Source organism: Pelobates fuscus, chromosome 1, assembly GCF_036172605.1.
Source record: "Pelobates fuscus isolate aPelFus1 chromosome 1, aPelFus1.pri, whole genome shotgun sequence".
Taxonomy (NCBI): Eukaryota; Metazoa; Chordata; class Amphibia; order Anura; family Pelobatidae; genus Pelobates; species Pelobates fuscus.
Window position 1 is genome coordinate 288,266,134 of NC_086317.1, and position 15,445 is coordinate 288,281,578.

A 15,445-nucleotide genomic window follows, 5' to 3' on the forward strand; every position below is an offset into this window, starting at 1 on the left:
ATAGGTGAACTGGTAGTGCCTAGGGCTAGTTCTTCAGCTGCACTGCTGCTCTCTGACATCTCGGTATCCTCACAGGGCTTACTGTTGGTGGTTCGTTGGTCCAAGATGGATCAGGTAGGTAGAGGAGCTTGGGTGCGTATTGGCCTTACTGGAGGTTCTTGCTGTCCAGGTAATTTGTTACAGGAGTATTTGTTGGTCTGCGGTGGTCAGGGAGACTCTCTGCTGGTTCATCAGAATGGCTCGTCATTGAGCTGTTTTCAATTTTCCAGCATCCTGCAAAAATGTATTCTCAGGACGTGTGGGGACCTCAGGCACAGGGCCGGATTAACATAGGGGCTGATGGAGCTGCAGCTCCAGGACCAGGCCCATGGAATAGGCCCATTTAAAAATACCGGCAGTAATACCGGCAATACAAAGCAGGTATTTTTCTCAGAATAAATGGAGATTACTCTGCAATACCATCACCGGCCAGTAGGGGTCACTGTGTGTGGAAAGAGGCAGGGATAGGAAGTTACAGCATATCCCTGCCTCTCTCTACTACTTACTGATCCGTGAGGGAGCAGCAACACAGCAGAGTCCAGACAGCAGCTCTACAGCTCAGGTAAGAGAGGGATGGGGGGAAAGGCAGCAGGGACACATGGGGACACTGATACACTATGGTACACTGAGACACTAGGGGACATATATGGACACTGAGACACTAGGGGACACAGACACTAGGGGACAAATGGGGACACAGACTCTAGGGGGACACTGACACTAGGACACATGGGGACACAGACACGGGGAGACCTGGAAACACTGAGACACTTGGGGACACTGGAAAACATGGGGACACAGACACTAGGGGACACATGGGGATGCTGTGAAACATAGGGACATTGGGAGACACTGAGACATTGGGACACGGAGACACTATGTCCCCATTTCTCCCAGTGTCCCCATGTCCCCCATCCAGTGTCCCATGTCTCTCAGTGTGCCTAGTGTCCCCATGTGTCCCAGTGTACCTTTATGTCCCAGTGTCCCCATGTCTATGTCCACAATTGTCCCCATGTCTCCCAGTGTCCCCAAGTGTCTGTCTCCCAGCCAGTGTCCCCCTAGTCTCCCAGTGTCCCATAGTCTCCCAGTGTCCCTATGTCACTTTGTCCCTAGTGTCTTAGTGTCCCTAAATGTTTCAGTGTCCCCATGTCTCCCATTGTCCCCTAGTCTCCCCTAGTCTTCCAGTGGCTGTGTTCCCATGTCTCTGTGTCCCTAGTGTCTTAGTGTCCCCAAATGTTTCAGTGTCCCTAGTGTCTCAGTGTCCCCATTTCTCCCAGTTTCCCTAAATGTTTCAGTGTCCCCATGTCTCTCAGTGTCCCCTAGTCTCCCCTAGTCTTCCAGTGGCTGTGTTCCCATGTCTCTGTGTCCCTAGTGTCTTAGTGTCCCCAAATGTTTCAGTGTCCCTAGTGTCTCAGTGTCCCAATTTCTCCCAGTTTCCCTAAATGTTTCAGTGTCCCCATGTCTCTCAGTGTCCCCAGTATCCTAGTGACATGGGGACACACAGATATTGGGACACTGAGAGACTAGGCAACTGGGCGACATGGGGACACTGACACTGTTATACATAGGGACACTGAGACACTGGGTGACTTGCGAGACTGAAACACTGGGATCAATCCATCTATACAGCAGAATCAAACTGTGAGTAGTTTGCTGGTGATTTTACAGAATTTTCTCTGATGTCACTTCTTGTGATTAAACACATGATTAAGACTGGTATTTTTTTCCAAGAAAGGTGGCAACCCTAACTACTCTTCACATACTCTTGCTTAAAGGAGCACTATAGGGTCAGGAACACAATCATGTATTTCTGACCCTATTATGTTAAAACCACCACGTTGGCCTCTTCTTGCCTCCCTAAGTATAGTAAAATATAACTTGTATTCAAGTCTGCAGCTGCTGGCTCTGCCTCTGAACTGACTGTCTGCTGACATCATCAGAAGTGGTGGTCTGAGCAAATTACAATACTTCCCCATAGGATTGGCTGAGACTGTCAACAAGGCAGATCAGGGGCAGAGCCAGCACAATTCCAATCAGCATCTCCTCATAAAGATAAATTGAATCAATGCATCTGTATGAGGAAAGTTCAGTGTCTGCATGCAGAGGGTGGAGACACTGAATGGCAGTGCTGCACACTAGGCAGTACTGCCCCAGGAAGCACCTCTAGCAGCCATCTAAGGAGTGGCCAGTGGAGTTATTTTCTCTGAAAAGACAGTGTTTACTGCAAAAGGCCTGAATGGAATGATTCTACTTACCAGAACAAATACAATAAGCTGTAGTTGTTATGGTGACTATAGTGTTCCTTTAAGTTTGAAAGCTTAAGAGGGATGTGTGGGAACAAAACTTGTGTGGACTGGCTGACAATAAAATTAGTTTAGGTAATGCAGACGTTGGTCTCTCTAACACTGTGGCATGTCCCCTTTCTTCTACACTCACTACATACACCTTTTCTCTGTCTCAGACTATATACCAGGGACTTCTGCCTGCTAATAAGACAATAATTAGAAAAGTGGACATGTGAGAGCTAGGGGACAGTCCTTAGAAAGCATGGAGTGAGCGCAACATTAGACGCATTTATGTCAAGCTTAGGTAGCTGCCTGCATAGGTAGTATGCCCTTAGTTGGACAGCCTGCAGGATTGGCGGGCAGCCTGACATGCATTCATGCCAGGCTGTCCTTCAAATTCTTTGGACAGACATGCCCCCTTTTTGGGCATGTTCTCCCCTTTTGGCAGGTCTGGTCACGTGATTCGCACCAGTGGCCCACCTTTTACACCGCCCATTGACTTCCTGCTTCACTGGACACTGCTGTTAGGGGTTATGGATTTACTTGAAAAATGAAAGCAAAAATTAGAGAGAGATTAGAATAGAGTATGTGTTTTCTTATAGCCGCATCCTATGAGTTTCCCTCCAGCACCATCTCCATCAGATACATGACGCTTGGGAGGTATGACTGTTTTAGTGTTTTTGGTCAATAAGATTCCGTAATTAGGCCCATCATAATTGTCAGCACCAGGCCCAGTGTGCTCTTAATCCGGCCCTGCTCAGGCAATATTCCACGCATTCGTTTAGGATAGGAGGTGCTACTCAGGTCAGCTTGCTAGAGCTCCCGTAAGAAGCCCAAGGGTCATTCATATGTATACTGGGCAGCTATGAGGGTGGAAGATAGAGCCTATGGCTGCAATTCGGGGTTCCCATACCGGGGGTTGCGTGGGTTGTGTTGGGATGAATTATATTCGGAGTGCGTGCATCTTAATCGGAGTGCGTGCATCTGTGTTTCAGGACCAGTTACATTAATTTTGCATGCTGGTGGAAATGATATTGGCCTACGGCGGTCGGTCAATCTCATTCATGCAATGCGTCAAGATATAGTGTATAGCTGTTTTGCGCTGTTTCGCGACCTGACTCTGATCTGGTATGAAATAGTGCCTTGCTCTGTGTGGAGATTAGGTGGGAATGGCAGGCTTTGGAGTGCTGCAGGCGTAAGATCAATATGACCATTTTGCGCTTTGTTAGGAGACTTGGCAGCAGCGTAGTTAGACACTTCGAACTGGAAGGTTCTCTAAAACTTCCGGGCTGATGAGAGGGAGTGTGCAGAGTTAGGTACCTAGCTCTGCACACTCCCTCTCATCAGCCCAGAAGTTTTAGAGGTCCCCCTAACATACTACATTTCCCAATACCCTCAGCGGCACGTACGCAATCGGCCCGCTTTCCAAAATGGATGCCGATCATGTGATCAACAAAAATATAATTGTAACCCTATTTATAACCCTCGTTTTAATTTCAAATTTTAGGGGAAGTTGCCCTTTTTACTAGTCTACATATCTATGTATAGTTGGTTTTGTATTTTGAAAATGCACTTTATTTTTTCATTTAGGTGCCAAATGTAATTTACTGTTTAAAATCAGATCCCCCATTATAAACCCTACCCTACCAAACATGTTTTTTTGTCACCACTTGAGAAAGCCATCATAGGTAAAACGCATTGTGGATATTTTTATATTTTATTCTGTATTCCAAATAAAGGTATTTTGGCTACTTTTAATTTACTTTGATTGTGCCATTTTACTTTTTTTATTCATCATTTTTATTTTTGCTTGGTATCCTGATTTTATTCTTCCTGCTGATTATTACTCCATAGACATCCGAGGTGGGGATTATACCACTCACGTCTGAGTCATTGAGCAGTCCGCCTGCTCAATCCAATGTGAGTACACATCTGATTATTTATACTCCTTATATACAATTTTATACAGCGAGCACTATTAGTTGTCTCTCTTCTCCCTAATGATCTTCCCTACGTATCCTATAAGTGGAGATTGTACCGCTGTATTCCATCCACACAAGAGCTAGTTCAGCTACTACACGTAAGTAGGATTACCATAGATCTCTTCTTCCTGCAATTCATCCCTTTTATCAGACGTATTTGCACCATTATCTTTTTCTCTCTTTACATACGGATCCTGGAAAGCCGTCTTTACTTGATCCATATAGAGAATATTCCTCCACATAGGCCGTCGGTGCCCCATCAGGCCCAACAAAAGACTTTATTTTGGCACCACTTGTACTTTGGACTTTGTTTTTTTATTTTTTTATTCTTTATTTTTGGTGCGCATCGAGTTATACAGAAGCCCGCCTTGTCACAACAACAAGTACGGGCGCAATCATAATAATACATTTTAACATTTATCACACAGTGATCTAGGCTTGCAAAAGACTATTACATCATTGAGGATATTGCGCATTTTTGTAATATGTAGTATGGTTGTAGCCCCGGTCGTAGAGTCGGTGTATGCTAGCTCATGTAGGTTATGTGTTGGTAATCTACCATCAGGTTGGTTGGAGGTATTGTGTATGTGCTAGCTAGGGTGGGTGGATACGGGGTGTAGGCACTCTGGATGCTTGTTATACTTTGGACTTTGTTCATTTTAGCTGTACTATAGTCAGCTTTGGCGCAACCTTCTTCTGTCTTGTCTTAAGTGTTTAATGAGCTATGGGCAGGGTTTCTTTTGCACTGCATATAGTAGTTTGAATCTTTAAAAACCTCATAAAAGCTCTATCCTGGTCTCAATTGATCACAAAAACATTACTCAGCTCAGTCTCATTTTTTTTTAGCAAACTCCAGATGTGCTTTTATAGGGATGGTTTTGAGTGATGGCTTCAAATGCAGGCACGTTTGATGCAGAGCTCTTGAAATTGTTGAGTGGTGCACATTTACTCCAATCACAGCAACTGGCATCAACTCTTTTAATGCATTCGCCTAGGGTGCTGACCTGCAGGGGGCGCCCACCAGAAGTTTCCTGGTGGGCTGCTTGTGTCTGGAGCACTGGGCGAGCGGCTTTTTAGCCAAACCCCAGCGCAGCTGCTTTATCTGCTTGGCTCCCTCCATGTCACTGTTCCCTGTGCTGCTGGGCTCCATCACTGTAAGACCAGTGCCCGAGCTGATACATCCTGCAGGCAGGGAAAGCCGGGCTGCCCCCTGCCTGTAAACAACGGAGACACTGTGCAGGGAGAGGAAACAGGCTGTGCTCTGAGTGCACAGCACTCCTGCTCCCCCACCAGGAACAAGGGCAGCTTCCTGTAGGCTGGAGGACAGTTCCCCTCTCCATACTACTAGCTCAGGTATGGCCCACATGGACCCTAAGGGAGCTTATTATTTTGTGTGTATAAAGTGTGACTGTAAAATGGTGTAAGTGACATTGTGTATGTATGTGTGTAAGTGAGAGTGTGTAAGTGTGTGTATACTTCAGTAAATGTGTGTTAGTGAGTGTGTAAGTGACATTGTGTGTATACTTCAGTAAGTGTGTTAGTGAGAATATGCAAGTGACATTGTGTGTGTGTACTTCAGTAAGTGTGTGTTAGTGAAAGTGTGTGATGTTGTGTGTGTATACTTCAGTAAATATGTTAGTGAGAGTGTGTATATTAAAACAATGTTTTACTTGCAGTGAACTCCAACATAAATGAAATCCCACCATTATTATAAATTAAGTGCCAGAAAATTATAAATGAAATCCCACCAAATTAAATAAATATATTATTTGTCGCAGCTATAAATTATGTATTTAATGTAAAATGTATGCAAGTATGTGTGCATGATTGTATTAGGCAGTATGTGTGTATGGATTTATGTATTAAGTAGTATGTGTGTATGGGTGTACTCATTAAGCAATATGCGTGTATGGGTGTACTCTTTAAGCAATATGTGTGTATTGATGTATGTATTAGGCAGCTTGCCTGTATGGATTTATGTATTAGGCAGTATGTGTACATGGATGTACGAATTAGGCAGCATGGGTTTATGCATTAGGCGGCATGTGTGTACAGGTATATGTATTATCCAGTATGTGTGTATAGATGTATGAATTAGGAAGCGAAATGATGAAAATAGAGACTGCAGGCTTCAGGAAAAAGAAACAGGATAAAGATGGGGATAAATGCTAATGAAAGAGCTTGCTAAGAGTAGGAATGCGCACTGTGGAGGAAAGGGACATCTGATCATAATTGCAAACCAAATGGCAAATTTAAGCCAAAATAGCTGGTTTAGAAGAATTCTCCAACTCCACTTCAGTCACAGTTCAGCTGTTTTTGCTTAAACTTTGCAATTTGGTTTTCAATTCATTGAAATTGAGAGTTTAGTGAATAAACCCATCAGAGAATGTAGTTGTATTCATGAAGGGGCAGCAAAATGCATCTTTGCCTAGGGCCGCAGGAATCCTTGCACCGGCCCTGAATGTGACTGATGGCCATTTCTTGTTTTCGAGGACAACACTTTCTAGGCAGTTTCTGGGTGGTTTGATAATTTTTTCAATTCAATATATATAGGCTGTATTTTGTATTTTGAGAACAAATCAATGGTCAGAATCCTTTTCAAGGCATTGTAAGAAAATTTCAATATAAAGCAAAATGTTTAAAAATAGAAGTGTATACAAAAAATAGTTGTCTTCTCTGGGCAAAAGTATTATCTGACCCAAATCTGACTTCAACAACTAAGCCAGCTTGGGTACATCATTTGGACATAAAATTAAGCTGGATAAACAAGGGCTTGCCTGTTATAGTGAGTTGACTCATTTTTATCCTGACTTATCTTCTACTATGGTGATTATTGTAAGCCATTTGTAATAATATTTTGCAGTTGAATTGTGGATTTAATCTCTTTCCCGAGTTGGTTATTTCAACAGAAAGTCTGCAAATCCACTAGAACAACACATTCTTTTGTGAGTAGACTCTCTGTATATTATCAGAATAAACCTGCTATCTATATTTGTTGTATTATATTGACAACATGACACTAACACAAATTTAAAGGTACAAAACACATGTTCTACCTTTTTCTTTTAACCACTTGTTTGCAAAACTGACTCGCATTCTTTGCAACAAAACCATTTTCAGTGACTAGAGTGGAGTAGAAGGAACTTCTGTTATTGATGCTATGATGTCATATGCAAACAGGAAGTCTCAGAAGCAGCTTGACTTCCTGGTTGGTCTGTGAAAGGAAACTTGGAGCCTTGGTTTTTGGCACATGTGCCATGATGGAAAATGGGATCTTCCTTCAGTTTAATTTAAGTCTTTAGTTTTTATATTCAACAGCAACAAACAAATCTAACATATTGATTGCTATACAACTAGATATTTTTTTTGTCACATTCTCTGTCTTTCCATATGTCTATCGGTATCTACAAGCAAATTATTTTTTCATTTTCTAAAACAGCAGCAGTTACTTAAATAAGAAGATGTTTGTTGGTACCTCAAGCAAACAGTAAGCCATTAAAATGTATGCTTACATATACAGAGTACATAAGTGTCAACAATGACAGGAAAAATGTGTGTATAATATTAAATTATGGTGTTTTAGAAATGTGGATGAATACTAAATGCAGAACCATAAAGCTTTTATGATGAAGTTTAAAAAAGAATCCGTCATTCAATGTATGAATAAAAATGCACTTTAGCAATGCAAAGGTTTTTTATTTTTTGTATTATACTTATATTTCTATATACTTTATTCACAAACTTTTTTATTCATATATGGAAGACAAAAAAAATAAAGAAATAAAGTCTGCATAGCCATGTGAAATACATTACTTCATAGAAAATTGCCATCTACATTTTACTTAAAAATACTAATTTAGAAAATGATGTACAGAATTTGTGCATTTTTGCCCTAGTGATTGCAAAGTAGTTGCTAATGTACTAAGAGACACAAAGCTTCCTTAATAATATAAAAAGCTAACCCTCAGAAAAGAGTTCAGGGAGACCTAACATGGGGACAATAATGGCAGGTTGGGTAAGCCAGATCGGCACACTGTACATACCTTTTACATACATATAGCGTATGTAGGTCCCTCAAAGGAAATCACAAAATGTGGGTGAAATATGTAAGAATTAAAACATTCTCAGAAGGAGAGGAGTTAACTCAGGAATTGCAACTATGTACAATATAGAAGCACAGTTTATAGCTGAAATATGCTCACACATGGAAAATGCTTAAAGGACCACTATAGGCACCCAGACCACTTCAGCTTAATGTAGTGGTCTGGGTTCCAGGTCCAGCTAGGTTTAACCCTTTTTGCTGTAAACATAGCAGTTAATCCAGCCTCTAGTGGCTGTCTCATTGACAGGCGCTAGAGGCGCTTCCGCGCTTCTCACTGTGATTTTCACAGTGAGAAGACGCCAGCGTCCATAGGAAAGCATTGACGGAAGAAGAGAGAGGAGAGTGCCAGCGCAGAGGGAACCGGGCACTGGAAAAGAGGTAAGGGATTAACCCCTTCCTCCCCCTTCAGCGCCACGGGAGTGGGACCCTGAGGGTGGGGGCACCCTCAGGGCACTATAGTGCCAGGAGAACGAGTAAATCACTATAAAAAGAAACCAGGCACCATCCTCAGTAACTGATGAATAACAAATTACAAAAATATGTGCTTAAAGAAGCCCCACCTTTTGACAGTATTCCCCCTCTATCTTCAATGTTTTTTTCCTTGTGCACTTTTCATCAAATACATAACGATATATAGAGTTTACTTCTATTTGTAACTGACTTCCAAAGAAACCAGGTGGGTTGGATTTTATTGAAAGTTTCAATTTCCCTCACAATAAATCAGTGCATGCCCGGCCCATACATAGGTCCCGGTAAGGCCATGCACCAGGCGGCACTTTGACAGTGGGTGCATTATGCCACCCTTGTACACTTTAAGTAGCCTGCTGTGGGGCACAGGCCATCTATTTGCATATATATATATATCATTTATTTTGTTTTATTACCGATATATATATATATATATATACACACACACACACACACTTAATTGCCCCGTTGCCCCCCCTGGATCCGCCAGTGCACCGGACCACAAGGGAATTTAGTGTCCACCCCTCTCTGGCTACAGGTAAGAGGCAGGGAGGGGGTAATAAACCTAATTATAAAATAAATAAAAACTGCTCACTCCTCACACCCCCTATCCACCCCACCACACACACTACATTGCCACTGCATCCACTACACACAGACACTGCATCCATTAAACAAAGACAGTGCATACACTAAACACACTCTCTGCATCCACTATACACACACACACAGACACTTCATCCACTACACACTGCATCCTCTACACACAGACACTGCATCCACTATACACACGCACACAATGCATTCACTAAACACACTGCATCACCTTCACAGACACTGCATTCACTACGCAACACAAGATGTCATGATCCATTCAGTAGATGGCATTGTGGTTTCTTGGAGACTAAATAGCACCTTTTAAAATGCATATAACTGAGCATCACCTAATGCATTCTAGTAGTAAAATAAAGCTTTTTAGTGCCGTCAGAGAAGAGCACGATAAGCTGATCTATCCCAGAGTGGTTTAAGGATAAAATAAGTCCCAGCAGAAATAAGTTAAAAAGATATGATACACCTGAAACATGTTGCCTATGATAGGGAATTTAAATATTATTATATATATATATATATATATATTTGGCATGAATAAAGGAGTGAATTGTAATACATATGATAGATAATAGGTATGGACCATGCAAATGATCCACTACCATTTCTTCCACTCGTGTACTATGGAGTTGAAGCATTAGTGAATAAAAGTGTTACACAAGACCCCAGTGCCAAGTGATTATTGGAACAGGGATGCCCCTGGTTATTTTTAACAATATACCTCCATTCAAAATTCTACCTGGAGATGCCATGACTTAAACTTTATAACTCCATCTCCATCAGTGGTATAAGTGGGTGAATTGTTAAATATTGCCAGAGGGATTGGAAAATCTTTGGTCTTGTTGGCAGAGGTAGAGGTTTTACATTTGTGGGGGCCTTGTAAAATGCCCCCGCTAGAGCCTTGCTGTCTCTGCACATCATCCAAAGCTTCTTATTTACATTTTGCCAAAGACCTTATCTGCTTGTTGTTGTTTTGACAATGGGACTGAGATTCTCCTGGTCCAGTAATCATTGGGTTGTGGTCCTTGGGACCCAAATCCTATTACTAATATCTGCTTTCACCCCATAGGTAATGAGGGTGGAGGAAGAAGTTGGGACCATTCACTGGGCCCAACCTTGTATAGATTACGCTTCTTCTTACACTACAACATTTGCTGAGTCCTTACAAGTATTTTCTTTCCCTCCTACACCTGCACAGAGGGGTAAAAGAAGAAGCAGGTGTCAGGATTACAAGTTGATCCAGCACGCAGAACTGTGTCACACCTAGGACTAAGGATAACATATAACCAGACCTTAGAAGGGGCGGACTTAACCTATCCAAGAATAGTCAAAATACTAGGCAAGGTCAGGAACACAGAATCAGACACAACGATGAGGGAAAGCCAAAAGTCAAGGATACCAGAATTCAGGGAAGTCAAAATGTAGCCAAAGTCAAATACCAGAAAATCAAGATCAGGAACGCACTCTCGGATTACCATCAAGATGAAACCACGACAGGGCAATGAGAAAGAGAATAACTGGGTTTAAATACCCCTCCTGTGTATCCGATAGGCTGTAACCGGCCTTTGACCCCAAAAGTAATTACCAGGTTTCCATGTGCATGATTGCTGCTCGGCACAACTTTCCCTGTAAGGACGGTAATGTTGTTCAGCACAACATTTCCTGTCAGGACAGTAAATGCTATTAATCACATTTTTATGTGCAGATGAATACGTGACAGCAGGCCAATAGTAACCCTTTATTAAATTATGGGATGACTTTCTTTAAAATCCACCACCTGCTGTAGATTGGGTGTCGAGTAAAATCTGGATCAGCTGATTGGCGCTGACCCAGAACAAAACATGTGCTGGAAATTGGACAAAGTTATGCAAAACGGTTAGAGAACTGCAGTAACATATCACATGCTTCTTTCCCTTCTTTCAAATTAAGTTCATTTTATGGTTGATAAGCCTACTGGTAAATTGGCTTATACTGTGTACAGCACAGTTACATAGCAGGTCAACAGGTGTAATATTCAGGGACAACATCTTGTATTCACTGTCATTATAACATTATTGCCTTAATTCAGGATCTGGAGTGGTTAATTCATCTTAAATGTATTCTGGTGAACTGTAACTATGAGGTTTTTTTTTTCTTTTCAAAGGTTCTCTGATCTGCATTACAGCTTTTAGCAACATATGTTTACTGCAACACCTTCACAAAAGACCAAACAATGGTCCAGTCAGATATTATTACTCTGCTCAGTCAATTGGATTTTTTACAACCCACAGAACCTTTTGTTACGATCCTTCTCTCTTCATTTAATCATTTATAGTGCTCTGTGAATGCAGCACTTGGTTTTAGAAAAAATATATTTTGCTTGGATATTGATAAGTATGATCTTTCATCCTCTGCAAAAATTATTTTAACAAAGTAATGGATATGTCCCTGTATACAAGTTAACAATTTGAACATCATCATTGTTCTATATTGCCTTTATCTTTGCGATAGCTGTACCACTTAACAAATATATATACTTCAAATATGCAAAGAATAAAAGACCAGAAATTTGTGATGAACATCTATGATCTAACTGAATTATTGAGATAAATAGGTTAATTTTGAGCCCATTATTAAAAGATCCTAACATTTCCAGTGATAGGATATTTCCGAATCAGTGGGGAAGCAGTGTGTGGGAGTCTGACTTGCAATGGAACAAGAGATAGAAAGACAGATTGAATAAATAAAAGGTGATGGAGTATAGACTGTTATGGGCTCTTTTCAGGATGTACAGACCCAGGGTTTTAGGAGATTAAAGGGACACTATAGTCACCAGAACAACTACAGCGTATTGTAGTTCTGGTGAGTATAAACAGTCAGGCTTTTTGCAATAAACACTCTCTTTTCAGAGAAAATGCAATGTTTACATTACAGCCTAGGGAAACCTCCTGAGGCCACTCCTCAGTTGGCTACTAAAGGTGCTTCCTGTGGTAGTGCTGCACAGTGTGCTGCACTGACATTCAGTGTCTCCACCCTCTGCATGGAGACACTGAACTTTCCTCATAGAGATTCAATACATCTCCATGAGGAGATGCTGATTGGCCAGGATGGTGTATGGCTCCGAGCTCGACCTGCCTCCTCAGTTGAGATCATCAGAACTGACAATCTCAACCAATCCAATGCTTTCCTATAGGAAGCATTGTGATTGACTCAGATCAACACTGCTGATGATGTCAACCAAGGAGGTGTCACATATTCATTTGCACATATAAATGTGGTTAATGGCATTTACCATCCTGACAGGAAAAGTTGTGTCGAGCAGCATTACCATCCTGACAGGAAAAGTTGTGCCGAGCAGCAGTCATGCACATGGAAACCTGGTAATTGCTTTTGGGGTAAAGGCCGGTCATGGCCAATCATATCCACAGGAGGGTTTGTGCTGAGCAGCAATCATGCGCCTGGAAACCTGGTAATTGCTTTTGGGGTCAAAGGCCTGTCATGGCCAATCAGATCCACAGGAGGGTTTGTGCTGAGCAGCAATCATGCACCTGGAAACCTGGTAATTGCTTTTTGGGTCAAAGGCCGGTTACAGCCAATCGGATACACAGGAGGGGTATTAAAACCCAATTCTCCTTTTGCTCACTGCCCTGTTGTGGTTTCATCCTGATGGTAATCCGAGAATGCGTTCCTGATCTTGATTTTCTGGTATTTGACTTTGGCTTTGTTTTGACTTCCCTGAATTCTGGTATCCCTGACTTTTGGCTTTCCCTCACCATGGTGTCTGATTCTGTGTTCCTGAACTCGGCTAGTATTTTGACTATCCTTGTACACGTTAAGTACGGCCATTCTAAGGTCCAGTTATACGTTATCCTTAGTCCTAGGTGTGACACAGTTCTGCAAGCTGGATCAACTTGTAATCCTGGTATTACGACATGGCCATAGATCCTGCAGAATTGTGTCAGCACATAGCAGCTTGTGAGACTTAAAGGTAAGGCCTTAACTAGGGCTAATCCATTATGGAAAAGTAATAGGAGTATAGCTCATTGTTACCAAGAATTCCTTGCGGAATTCAAACTGATATTTGAACTATTAGGCAGGGAGGAAGTCGCCTCCACTGCCTTAATGCATATCAAACAAGGGAACCGGTCTGTGACGAGACCAATCTCGCCACATTGCATTGGAGGAGCCTGGTTGCCCGCCTGTTGCCTGTGGACTATGGTCCCATGTTAAAAAGCGTGATTTTCCCCTGCAAAGACAAAGGTGCTTGCCCTGTTTGAGCGGTGATACCCCAGATAGCTATGCCATGGAGCCCATTTGTATAATGAAAGACTATGGGAAAGACTTTGGCTCCATGGCAATGGAACTGTATGTGTGTGATCTGAGCACCATTCAGTAATACTGTGCGCTCAGATCTGAGCTATCTGGGGATATGTTGAATGTACCTGTTTTATGCAATGGCTGCACAGTTATATATTTTTATGTATTTTATTGTCTTTTGCTGCCATGTGTTCAATGGAGTTTTGCCTTTGTCCTTGGAGGTAATTGGATTACTTCCCAATTATTTCCAGGATAGAAGACTCTGTGGAACTGGTTTTGGGCAGAAAAGCCATGCTTCCTTTGGTCACAAAGGACTTCGATCTATCTTTTGAACCAATGGACCAATGTGGATGATTTTGACATATGTTCGTTTGGAGTATGCTGATTCTGAAAATGTAAGTTTTATGTGAATGTGATGCATACTTTTTAAGTTATGAATAATGTTGAAAAACTGTATTTTTCTGCTTGTGATAATTACATTACCCATTGTGTAAGATAATTGTATCACAGGCAGAGGGGAGGATTTTGTGTGGGAGTGTCTGAGTGTATTGTACGTGTTTATTGGTTGTTTTCCAAAACCCTGTGGGTGGTACTAATGTGTATATAAGAACAATAAACCCACAGCTCTGGCTGTTCACTGCTTGACCTCAACACGGAGCTTTGTCTCGTTCTTGGGGGGATTTACTGTATGCTGTTAGAGACTGATTGCCAGGAGTGTAAGCCGCTTGGGTGCTTTTCCTGTTCAGCTGCTAGCAGCTATTCGTGAGGTTCCAGTTCGGGAGTTTGGAGTGCTACTTGGTATCCTGTTCGGGAGTTTGGGGTTCTGCAGTAGCTGTGCCTGTGTCTCTGGAAGGGGAAGATCTACTAATCGGCGGTTTAACCCTTTTATGTCGGGGGGTGCCGTTACATGTTCTATCTCAGATTATGCCATAGAATTTCGCACTTTGGGATTTGAGGTAGACTGGACTAATAACGGATTAATCGCTGCTTTTAAAAAAGGATTATCCAAGAATATTCTTGTCAAAATTGCTGCCAAAGACCTACCTAAGGGGTAAATGACTTTATTACTTATGTGATGCAGATCGATAATAGACTCAGGTCCAGGGAAATTGCTAGAAACAGAACTAGACTTTTGACTATGACGTTTGACGATGTCACTAGCACCTCGATTCTCCAAACCTGTTGTCTCTGGCCTTCTGACGCTGTCTGAACCTGAACCTATGCAGTTAGGGGTTACTGGACTATCTGAGGCAGAGAAACCGTATCGGAGAAAAGAGGCTCTTTCCTTTTTTTGTGGCAAAAAAGGACACATGAGAGATGCTTGTCCTATACGTCTGGAAAACTTCTGCACCTAAGAACCTTAAGGGGACAGGTCTTAGGTGTAATGGATACGTCCTCAAGCAGACTTCTCCTTGACATTTCCGCCTTTTGCAATGAGAAGAACTTTTCATGCAAAGCCCTTGTTGACTCAGGTGCAGCTGGTAACTTTATTGATTTATATTTTGTTAAGAAACACACTATACCAGTCAAGGATAGATCATCACCTCTAGCGGTTGAGGCTATTGATGGGAGACCCCTATCTCAACCATTTATTATCCATGAGACCGTGCCTATTTGCATTACGATAGGAGCTTTGCATAAGGAAGACATTATCTTCCAGATAA